We start from the raw sequence: 11,333 nt of genomic DNA, 5'->3' as shown, positions 1-11,333 counted from the left end.
TGTGGGCTTCAAAAGTCTGCGACCACTTGTGAATGTTTTGCTTTTTATTAATAATTTTCAACCTTTTTTTTCATTACAAATTATTTTAACAATTTGAGTGCAATAAAGTCTTAGTATTTGCTCCAATGATATACAGTGGTGTGAAAAAGTGTTGGCCCCCTTCTTGATTTCTTATTTTTTGCATATTTGTCACACTTTAATGTTTCAGATCATCAAACAAATTTAAATATTAGTAAAAGATAACAAGTAAACACAACATGCAGTTTTTAAATGAAGGTTTTTTTTATTAAGGGAAAACAAAATCCAAAACTACATGGCCCTGTGTGAAAAAGTGTTTGCCCCCTAAACCTAATAACTGGTTGGGCCACCCTTAGCAGCAACAACTGCAATCAAGCGTTTGCGATAACTTGCAATGAGTCTGTTACAGCGCTGTGGAGGAATTTTGGTCCCCTCATCTATGCAGAATTGTTGTAATTCAGCCACATTGGAGGGTTTTCGAGCATGAACCGCCTTTTTAAGGTCATGCCACAGCATCTCAATAGGATTCAGGTCAGGACTTTGACTAGGCCACCCCAAAGTCTTCATTTTGTTTTTCTTCAGCCAAATTTAATTACTTGATTAGCAACCTAGTATTAGTGTATCTTAAATATTTATTTTCCATTTTATATCAAAACAGTATTATTTGAATTTCAATGTATTATGTTTTGCCTACAGTTATTGAAGTGGTTTCAGACTTTTGCACCCCAGTGTTCATACTGTATATATTGTGATAATATTTGTGTTGTAAATGCCAAGCACAATGTGTCATCACTATTTATTTGTTTGACATTTTGATTCACCACCTCACTATTTCTCCCATATTGTGACTTCATTTGTTATGATAATTTGTCTGTGATTATGTATGCAATGACAACTGCAATAAGACACAGATCAGGACGTCTGGCCGGTGATTGCTGATATAATGGAATTGTGATAGTAATACTGCCTGACAGATGTCCAGCTCTCAGTGAGAGCAGCTTAGAGACGCACAATCCTTTCTGACATACTCCCTTCAAACACTCAGGTGGTTGACCTGAACCAATGTCACCCTTGGCATTAATAAAATGATGCTGCTACATTCCATGTACAGTACTTTTAGAATGGTAAGTCGGAGGTTATATTCCAGCATGGCTAAAATAAAACCAGTCTCAGTTGACCAGGGGAAGAAATTAAAGGGTTAGTTCACCCAAAAATGAAAATTCTGTCATTAATTACTCACCCTTGTGTTGTTCCAAACCCGTAAGACCTTTGTTCATCTTCAGAACACAATTTAAGATATTTTTGATTAAATCTGAGGGCTGTCTGACCCTCCCATTGACAGCAAGGTAACTACCACGTTCAAGGTCCAGAAAAGTACCAAGATGATCAACAAAGTAGTCCATGTGACATCAGTGGTTCAACTGTAAAGTTACGAAGCTACGAGAATACTTTTTTTGTACAAAGAAAACAAAAATAACTTTATAGCGCCGCCACACGCTCGCGTCATGGTACTGTCATGAACGCGTGTCCAAAGTGACGCAGTAGAGACGAAAATGTGGAATAAAGTCGTTATTTTTGTTTTCTTTGTGCAAAAAAAGTATTCTCGTAGCTTCGTAACTTTACAGTTGAACCACCTCCTTGAACCAACCTTGAACGTGGTAGTTACCTTGCTGTTTATGGGAGGGTCAGAGAGCCCTCAGATTTCATCAAAAATATCTTAAATTGTGTTCCGAAGATGAACAGAGGTCTTACGGGTTTGGAACAACACGAGGGTTAGTAATTAATGACAGAATTTTCTTTTTTTGGGGTGAACTAAGCCTTTAACTAGTGCCCAGGGCATAAATGTCACAGAATTCTCTGTTTTATTAACTTTCTGCATGTTTGATTATATACTGTTGTAGGCATATCTGTTATGATTTTGATGCTTCAACACTGTAGTCACCTGTAGCTGTCAGGTTCACCGTCACAGAGGTGAGTATTGTTGAATATGGAGCTGTGAAGTTCCTAAAACTAAAATTAGCGCTGAAGAGCCAGAACTTGAATAGTACTTATATACATAAAAATCTACCAGTAAAGATCTGTATAGTCTAATAGAGACAAGCTAATTATAAATAGTGTATGAAATCGAATTCATTGTGAATTAATTACTGCTGCTTGGACCCGTAAAGCCTGTAAGGGAAACAGGTCAATAATTTAGCTCAAAGGGAATCATTTAAGATTTTAAAGGGAACTCCACCATTAATATGCAAGGGAATTAGGACAGAATCACTGTTTTACGGCAGATCACTGAGACGGCCAGCGAGTCAGTGAACATAAAATACATATAAATATCCGTTTTATATCTCCCAATAATGTTTTAGTAAGATGCTATTTAAATGTTTCGTTTTATGATCAAAGCTCTGTAGTTTTGATTTTGGATACATAATGCAATACAATAAAATGATGATTGAGTGATGTACAACTAAACCTTCCTCAAAAGCATCATATTTGATACATTTCAACAAGATTTTAAAATGAAAAATGTAAAGATAGTGAAGTAAACCAGTTACATCAGCCCAGTGTTCATCTTGAAATATTATTAAAAATATACTTTATCCTTATCCTATTTATAGTTATATAAAAATATAGTTAATTAAAAACATTTTAAAAAGTATTAACTGTCAATCAGACGACAGATTGTGTTCAAGAGCTTTTCTGCAAGGTTTTGATCATGTTGATCAGCAATTTGTTTTCTTCAGTTAAGTGATTCAGTTTAAGTATTTGACACAAACACAGGCTGAAAACAAATATTCCCACATAAAAGCCCTGAAAATCAATTCTAGAGTGTAAATATTGTAATAAAAAGTTCCTTTCTGATATTGCAGTTGACTTTGTCAGTAATGCATTTGGATTGTGTAACTTCGATGCCCCAAGAAAGTGCACAAATGAATCCCAGCAGCAAAGGAGAGTCATTTTGAGAAGAATGGGCTCTGTGTGGAGCGGATGATTGGTAGGCACCCGTCTCATCAATTCTACAATAGCTTTTTTGTCTTTTTTTTTAAATGTTTTTCATATTTTTCTTTCCGACAGGCAGAAAGGTAGTGCGGCTGCTGATGCAAAAAGAGGGTTTGCTGAAAGGATTGAAGATTTTCCAGACGTTTCATCCATAAAAGCATTCCTCTACAGTACAGGCCTACATCCAAAAACATATTTGCTTGTTAGATAACGACATGTTAAACAGATGATGTTCTCCATTGACTCATACAGCGCTTTTGATGCAGCAGCCAAATCATTTTAAGTGCCCCAATTATTCGTGCCATTTTCTCATTTTTAAAGTACTCAGAGAACGTTTTGCATCAAAGTCGTTGGGTCCAGGTTGAGCTGTAACAAAATAGTGTCATTTTGGTAAACCAGATTATGAAAGTGTAGGATAGATTGTGTTCGATGCCCGCATATAGCTACACACACCGCTCTTGCATCTATGTATAGATTCTGTAATGCAGCGTAAAAAAAAAAAAAAGAACAGGAATTATTGTCAGAGGATATCGCTGGCTACAGCGGCCCGGTCACTCCAGCCTTATCCGAAAATACATAAAGAACTGCTGGCAGTGAACTAATGTAATATAATACGTGACCACTAATGCTGGTTGATTGTAAATCCTTTTGAGTGATAGTGGGGGTCTATTTGAGCAGCTAGTGTGTGTCAGCTCATGCTTTGGTCTCTTGTGTTTGAACTCCCTGTTGAAAAAAACAGCATATGCTGGTTAGGTATGTTTTGACGCTGGGATGCTGGTTTAAGCTGGTCATGTGCTGGCAAAGGACCAGCATAAACCAGCAAAAGGACCAGCTTAAACCAGCGTCCCAGCGTCAAAACATACCTAACCAGCATATGCTGTTTTTTCAACAGGGCTGGACTGAGACTCGAGTATAAATCAGCTGTAGAGATTTTAACATGGAGACAACATTGAGCCTTGGAGACTGGATCTGCGAACAAGTGCAGTTTTGTCACTCAGCTCAAATGAAAGGGCAGCTAATCAGCTCAGCATTTCAATAAGAACTGAAATCATTGGTCTTCGACAGGATCCGGCGAGGGAAGAATTACTCGCCATCTCCTGTGAACTGAGACTCGAGTATAAATCAGCTGTAGAGATTTTAACATGGAGACAACATTGAGCCTTGGAGACCGAATCTGCGAACAAGTGCAGTTTTGTCACTCAGCTCAAATGAAAGGGCAGCTAATCAGCTCAGCATTTCAATAAGAACTGAAATCATTGGTCTTCGACAGGATCCGGCGAGGGAAGAATTACTCGCCATCTCCTGTGACCCTCTTTGACATATTTGGAAAATGTTATTACTCAATGGTTGATCGTTCTTAGATCAGGAGGTAATTTATTGCATTCAAATATCATTTTTGTATCAAATGTTTCTTTTAAAATCCTTTAAGATGCAAAAATGAGTCAATTACTGACATATAGGAAGCATACAAAGTTGTAAAATTACTTTGGATTAATCATTTGTTCTTTAGAGAATCTTATGGGAAATATTTGGGTTCAAAATATTTGAAATCTTTAACATTTAGTTGCAAACATGTACTGTAAAAAAAGGTCAAAAGTAACCTGTAACTGTAAAAGTTACAGTTAAACAGTATATTTCATTAATCAGAAAGACAAATGATCAAAGTTCATCATAACTAGTTTGTTTTTTACAAGCTGAGATAAATACTAAAATATGCCATTAACGTTCACGGTGTCATACTCAAAAATACAAATGGCCATCATGGAAACATAACACTTAAACAACGCAGTAAACATTATTTTAACTGTAGGATGTAACAAAACCCTTATTTACATAACCGAAAAGAAAAAAATTATAATAAGAAGAAAATCCATCAAATGTGAGCTGTCACACAGAACTTTTTCACTGTAAATTATAAGATGATGTTCTTTTTCACTTTCAAAAACTACATTTAACAGTCTTACTGTAAAATGACTCTGAAATGTACTATTAGCTCTATTACAGTTTTTAATTGTAAAGAGTAAGGCAATACCATTGACCAATGAACAGGTTTTTACTGTCGCAATTTTATACTGTCTTTTACAGTCAAAATCACAATCATTTTTAGATTGTATATTGAGTATTATTATATTGTGTTGGTATCAAAGCAATTGTGAACACATGTTGATACGCTTGTGAGAGTACTGAAGGATTTTTCTCAGTAAAGTCATCTGTGGCCCTGTCCCAAATGGCACCCTACACACTGTCAGAAAAAAGGGGTCCGTTTGTGAACACTTAGGGTACAAATGGTGAAGTTGTACCCTTAATGGGTCATAGTTACACCTTAGGGTACTCATATGTACCATTTAGGGGTAAAAAAAAATGTACAAATATGTTTCCAACTGTCAGAGGGTCCATGGTTGGACCATTTAATCCCCAAACAAAGGTACAATCACTTGTGTGACAAAAGGAGTAAGCCGAAGTGTATGAAACGGTCACCCAAAATAGATTAAACAGAGTAAGATATACATTTTCATGAGTTGTTGGTTATTTGGAAGAGATGCACAACATAACCAAATATATTTAAGAGCCCACATCTTTACTGACTAGTTCTGAAAAGTATACAAACACATGCCATTTAAATGATTATTAAGAGCATCAAGATAATAACTTTTAAACATAAAGCAAATGTATTAAAGTAGGCCTGCATTTTTAATTGTAATTAATTTAGAGTTAAACAAATACATGTACTAATCTTTCTTAACAAAAGCACAATGTAGACGAAACTATTTAACGTTTATTTAACATCATATGGGGTACTTTTACTTTGCCTCAAAGTTCAAGTACGCATTTTCGCAGCCAGCCTTCTTTAAATTCGTGTCGTCCAATGGGATTATAGCTCGCGCGGTGCGTTAAATGCGCGCAAAGTTGATTTTGAGCACGACGGGTGTTCCATATCAACGGCTGTCTCACTTCTGACGCTGTCGACGGAGGCTCTTCTTCAAAAACTGAAAGAAGCTGGAATACATGTCACTGAAGACGAAGCACAGAAATTCAGAGGTAAGTTTCGTTTTAAGTACTGTGAAAATCCGTTGGTTCCCTTTGTAGTCATGTTCACTTGATATTGCGTCTGTAGCTAGGCCTAACGTTACCTGACGCGTGAGGGAAACGCGAAAACACTGACCTGACAAAACCAACGCATTTTTATTCAATTTTAAGCTTATTGTTATTATAACAATTGTTTTTATTATTTAGCCAGACATTAAAATGTTGCTTTTCGCATAACTTGTACTCTACCGCGAGACAGTGCTCGAGACGCTGGTAAAACGGCCATAGAAACCGTTCAAACCCATCGCGTTTTGTGTGAATCGGCTTTTATTTTCACTAAAGCTGGGTCTCGATGTGGAACCACAGATTTATAAATTCAGTTTCCCATTATTGTCTTACTGTTAACGTTACCCGTGTTCACACCGGACGCAAGCGAACGCCTCTCCTAGTCCGTCTGAAATGATATAATTTACGAATATCATCTGTGTTGATTTATATCAGTTTTATTTGGTACATATAAATTAAACGTTCTAAATATAAGTCCAGGAGTGTCCTAATCATTTAGTCCTGTCAGTCATCACGAGCGGATATGAACCAATGCACAACAGATTAAAATGGAAAAATAAAGTGACCAACCTTTTCTCCCTCAATTTTTCAGATTTGGGCCTGAAACTTTAAATTAGACAAAAAAAAATTTATATGTTCATATATTTTTGGGAACATACTCCTTACCCTTATTAATTATTTAAATAAATCATTTTTATTGAAATAAAGTCTTACACACATAGGTTGAGTGGTGTCACAAGTGACTTTCGTTTGACATTCTAGAAATCTGACTTTGTAAAGACTCCTGAAAAAGAATAAACTGTTAATATAGACATAAGCTTTAGACATATAAATGGTATTCTATAATTGCTCAGTTATTCCTAACAAACCTTTTGCCATTCCAACTCCTGCTTATCCAGCACTAGTGTCCAAAATGTACATAAAACACAAATGTTTTCATAATCAATAATTAATATCATAATAGAAAAGGACCATATGGAATTAAATGATTTTATGCAGGCATCTGAACAGCAAAGAGGAGAACTTCACATAAGCCGTTATTGTTCAGTTTTCATCTAGGACTGCAGGTTTAAGTCAGTGGTTTGCTACGTTGTGGCTTTTATTTGCATGTAGGAGTTTATTTATATTTTCCTAATAATGTGTGCTACTTGCAAAGCTGTTAACATTTCATGAAAGGACAATAAATTGAATAAATGGGGTCTGCAGGTAAAAAAAGTGGGTCATGTGAATCTTTCAGGACAGAAACTGATTGCATATGGGATTAGATGGAATCTAATAAAACAAAGGACACATAAAATGTGTTGAAATGAAAAAACAGCATGCAAAATATCACTCTAGATAGTGTCATGCATCAGTTCAATGCATTTTCAGCAGCTGGACGTTCAAATTTCCTGTCTCTGGCAAAACAACTGACAACATCGCAAGCTGATACAGTCATTTTAATGGAACACACTCTTAAAAGAACATAAGTGACGGCATTCAGCTGAGCGCGTTTGTCTGGCAGGAAATCCTCCATCTTAACCCCGGCCCTATAAACCAGAGAACAACAAAGTGTTAGTTTAATGGCAAGCCTGAGGATCACATTGATTTAATGCCTTTGTTCCTCACCAGCATCATAATATAACAATAAAACATGAGAGATACAATTGTTTATTTTTGCTCGTACAACCTTTAAACATGTCCAGTGTGGGGTTTTAAGTGCTTTGCTCGAGGGTACCAGTCGTGCAAGCAAATATGTGAATTTGTCAGGTCCTGCTGCATGACCCCATTCTAATGTAAGTGCAACTTCTGCTGGCTTATATCCAGATGAACAGAAAGTGCTGCTCGCTATTCCATCTTCTGAACACTCATGGCACTCCTCCCACAAAATTACATTCCTCAGTTCCTCATGAGCAGGCCAAATAGAGCCATGATGCCATTCGGTTACTAATAGACTGACATCCCTAATATATGGAGATGTCATTTAGCAGCCTTTTAGGGGGCTGATATTTGTCTGAGATTGCTCAAGCTCAATTTACAGTATATGTGCACACATCGTAGGTGAAGACTAATATGACGATTTCTCACAATTCAAAGTTTTTGTTTTTTTTTTTTTTAACTCCTGATAACTAAATATCTATGTAAATAAACAAAGAAAAAATGAATGAACAAAAATAAGATAAATAGGTAAAAAATATAATAAACATATTTTAAAAAGTGAAAACAAACAAACATGCAGGAGTTATTTCTACCTGGTCTGAGGCTTAAAATACTTTTGTTACTGTAACCTGATGTTAATAGGTTAATTCAGTCATTTTAAATAATATTTCAAATATATTATTTGACTGATTTCTGTCATAGTTATCACACTATTTAAATATTAATATTTTTGCTAATTGCGAACAAATACAAATATATTTATTAATATTTTACAGATAAATAGAGAAACACTAACTACCAAATTAAATAAATATATAAATGAATTCTAAGAAGATAAACAAGTAAAAGAATAATATAAAAATAAAAAAAATATGTAATTTCATTGCTTTCTGTCATAGTTCTTGCGCTGTTTCATTAAATAAATAAATACAGGATGGAAAGTGGTGGGGGCAAAGGAAAGGTGACTCTGAGGTTTTGTTATTTTTGTCTTTATCTTATTCGATCAGCTAATCAATTAAAATAATTGTCTTTAATTGCTGAGACTGGCAGGGCACTAATGGTAATGCAACAACAAACACCTTAAAAACAACAACAATGCAATAAACATCATTGTTGCCACCAGTCTTACATCTCTTGCTTTGTTTTCCCAGGTTTCATAATTTTTTACACATTATCTATCATCAGAAAGGCTAAAAGTAAAAGTAAGACCCCATACCCTGTCAATATGCAACTCTTCAACTGCCTCCAGGAGACTTGTTTTAAATTCCAGTACTTGCAGTGAGATGGTACGCCCATCATTCTCTACAACAATGTTTGGGGTCTTCGGTTGGCCGACAGCACCTTTATCTTCCATCTACAGACAAAACAGCAGGAGTGTGTGTAAATCTTGCAGTTTCATTTGTATATAATTTAAAACGCATCATTCTGCTTTGGAATATTTCCATAATACCAAGGAGAAAAGCTCTGTTGCAGGGTCCACACTCGACTCCATAGCACTTGGGGGGGACATTAAATCAGACAATCTAAACAGAACCTACAGATCAAATCTGGTGTTTCTGCTTTATAAAACAGCACCAATATGATTAAATACATCAATGTTTAATAAATAATTTAACTAATAGAAATTATTCAAATAAACCTGCAAAAAATACTATATTTTAGCCCAATTGTAGGCTGTTTGTGGTTGCGAACCACCATATTTTTCCTTTTAATTTTAGTAATTAAAATTTTTCCTGTGTTTTTATCATTTTTATTCATTTTTTAATGTTTTTATTATTTTTTATTTCAGGTTTAGGTTTAGTTATTACTATGAAAATCAATTTCCACCACTGAACAAAAAAATTAGAAAGGTAATTGTGACCGTTTCTCGCAAAAAACAATAAAAATCTTGCAATTCACAGCTAACATCTCACAATTCGGTTTACCAACAGAATTGCAAGGGGGAAAAAGTCACAATTGTGAGACAAACTTATAGAATTGCAAGAGAAAAAGTCTGAATTGTGAGATAAAAAATAAGCCGCAATTACCTTTTATGTTTTGTTTTTTTAATCTTGTGGCAGAAACAGTCTTCCATATATTTCAGTACAGTTAAACTAAATGGAAATAAAAATAAATGTTGCCTTGGCAACTATCTGGAAAAAATAGTTTAAGTTTTTATATATTTTTCATTTCAATTAACAGTTATTTTATTTCAAGATAATTACATAAAATAATGATGAAAAATGTTTTTTATGGATTTACTTTTAGTTTTAGTTAACTATAATAACCCTGGTTGATGCACATATATCAGCTCTAAACTCCAATCAGAATTTAGAGCTGGAACTATTGATTTTATCATACTGCATATGACAAAAACAATGCTACTACATAAATTTCATCTCATAAGAATATATAAACCACTGCTATAGACAAAGTTCAAGTCGTTGCAGCAGAGAAAAGCCTTTTAAATCCCATCTCAAACCTATTAAGGTGAAAATGGCAGCAAGGTAAAAGTGTAGGCTAATAGGGGTCAGAATCATAACACCGGATGGACAGATGGCTCTGTCATTCAGAAGGAATTATTTAAGATATCTAATTTAACCTGTGCTTGGTCCGCTGTATCCCCATCACCATGTCTGACTTGGAAAGTGGGAGGTCTTCATCCAGCCTGGTGTTTTAATAGAAGAAAGGCTTTCGTCCATTTAGCCGCTGCTGATATATCAATCATGAGCAGGAATTAAATGATCCCGTTAGAATTTGCTACTATCACAAATGACCTGGAGGGCCAATGTCTTTATTCGCTTCCTCCGCTGATTCACCTCAGCAGATATTAAACAACTTTATAAGCCATGAAAGGCTAAATTAAAAGGACACCATCCATAAAATGGGATAATTCCGTGTCTGCGGTATGATGTCCATATTACTGTCATAACTGCTGATCTATAAATGTGAATGGCAGTGGTTGAGACTTCAGGTGAAATCCTGCTGAAAGTTAGTGTAGCGATCAGATTTAACCGTTGACCTCAGCTGATCAAACATTTGCTCACAGGGAGAAATCTGGATTTATTGTCTGAGAAGACTTTTAACCCCAAAATAAACATTACTATAAACACTGTTCTGAGATATTAAGTAGGCTAATTCCTGGTAAACGAAGATGGTTTTGGCTATAATATTATAGCCACTACCCTAAATTGAAGTAAATTAAAGCACCTTTCCGTAATGTTTTAAGTCATTTTATTATTAGTAATATTTTTAAATACAGGTCAGGTGGCATAAGCCATTATAGTTACCATGGTAAATTATTGTTATAGGCTGAATAGGCTATACACATTTTTATCACTCAGGACTTACTCACTCTAATAACTTTGGAAGATAAAAAATAGCACATTTTCGAAATGCTAAATAGCATATTTATGTACTTTACAAATGTTTTAGTAAGATAAGCAAATGTAGCCACACTGTCAGAAAAAAAGGGTACGGTTGGGGTCCGTTTGTGAACACTTAGGGTACAAATGGTGAAGTTGTACCCTTAATGGGTCATAGTTACACCTTAGGGTACTCATATGTACCATTTAGGGGTAAAAAAAAATGTACAAATATGTTTCCAACTG

General features: G+C 35.2%; 1 long non-coding RNA gene across 1 annotated transcript; it reads right to left on the bottom strand.

Moving 5' to 3' along the window:
• Positions 1-7,577: 7,577 nt before the first annotated feature.
• On the bottom strand, positions 7,578-10,420 carry LOC107562721 (uncharacterized). Its single transcript, XR_001606022.1, has 3 exons — positions 10,325-10,420; positions 8,960-9,097; positions 7,578-7,634 (listed from the first exon to the last, which is right to left on the bottom strand). It is a non-coding gene; the product is annotated as an uncharacterized lncRNA (long non-coding RNA).
• Between the last annotated feature and the right edge of the window lie 913 nt (positions 10,421-11,333).

The sequence above is a fragment of the Sinocyclocheilus grahami genome, unplaced genomic scaffold (assembly GCF_001515645.1).
Source record: "Sinocyclocheilus grahami isolate Dianchi unplaced genomic scaffold, SAMN03320097.WGS_v1.1 scaffold834.1, whole genome shotgun sequence".
Lineage (NCBI taxonomy): Eukaryota > Metazoa > Chordata > Actinopteri > Cypriniformes > Cyprinidae > Sinocyclocheilus > Sinocyclocheilus grahami.
Note: the sequence above shows the minus strand (reverse complement) of the source record. Positions and strands in the feature narration are given on the sequence as shown.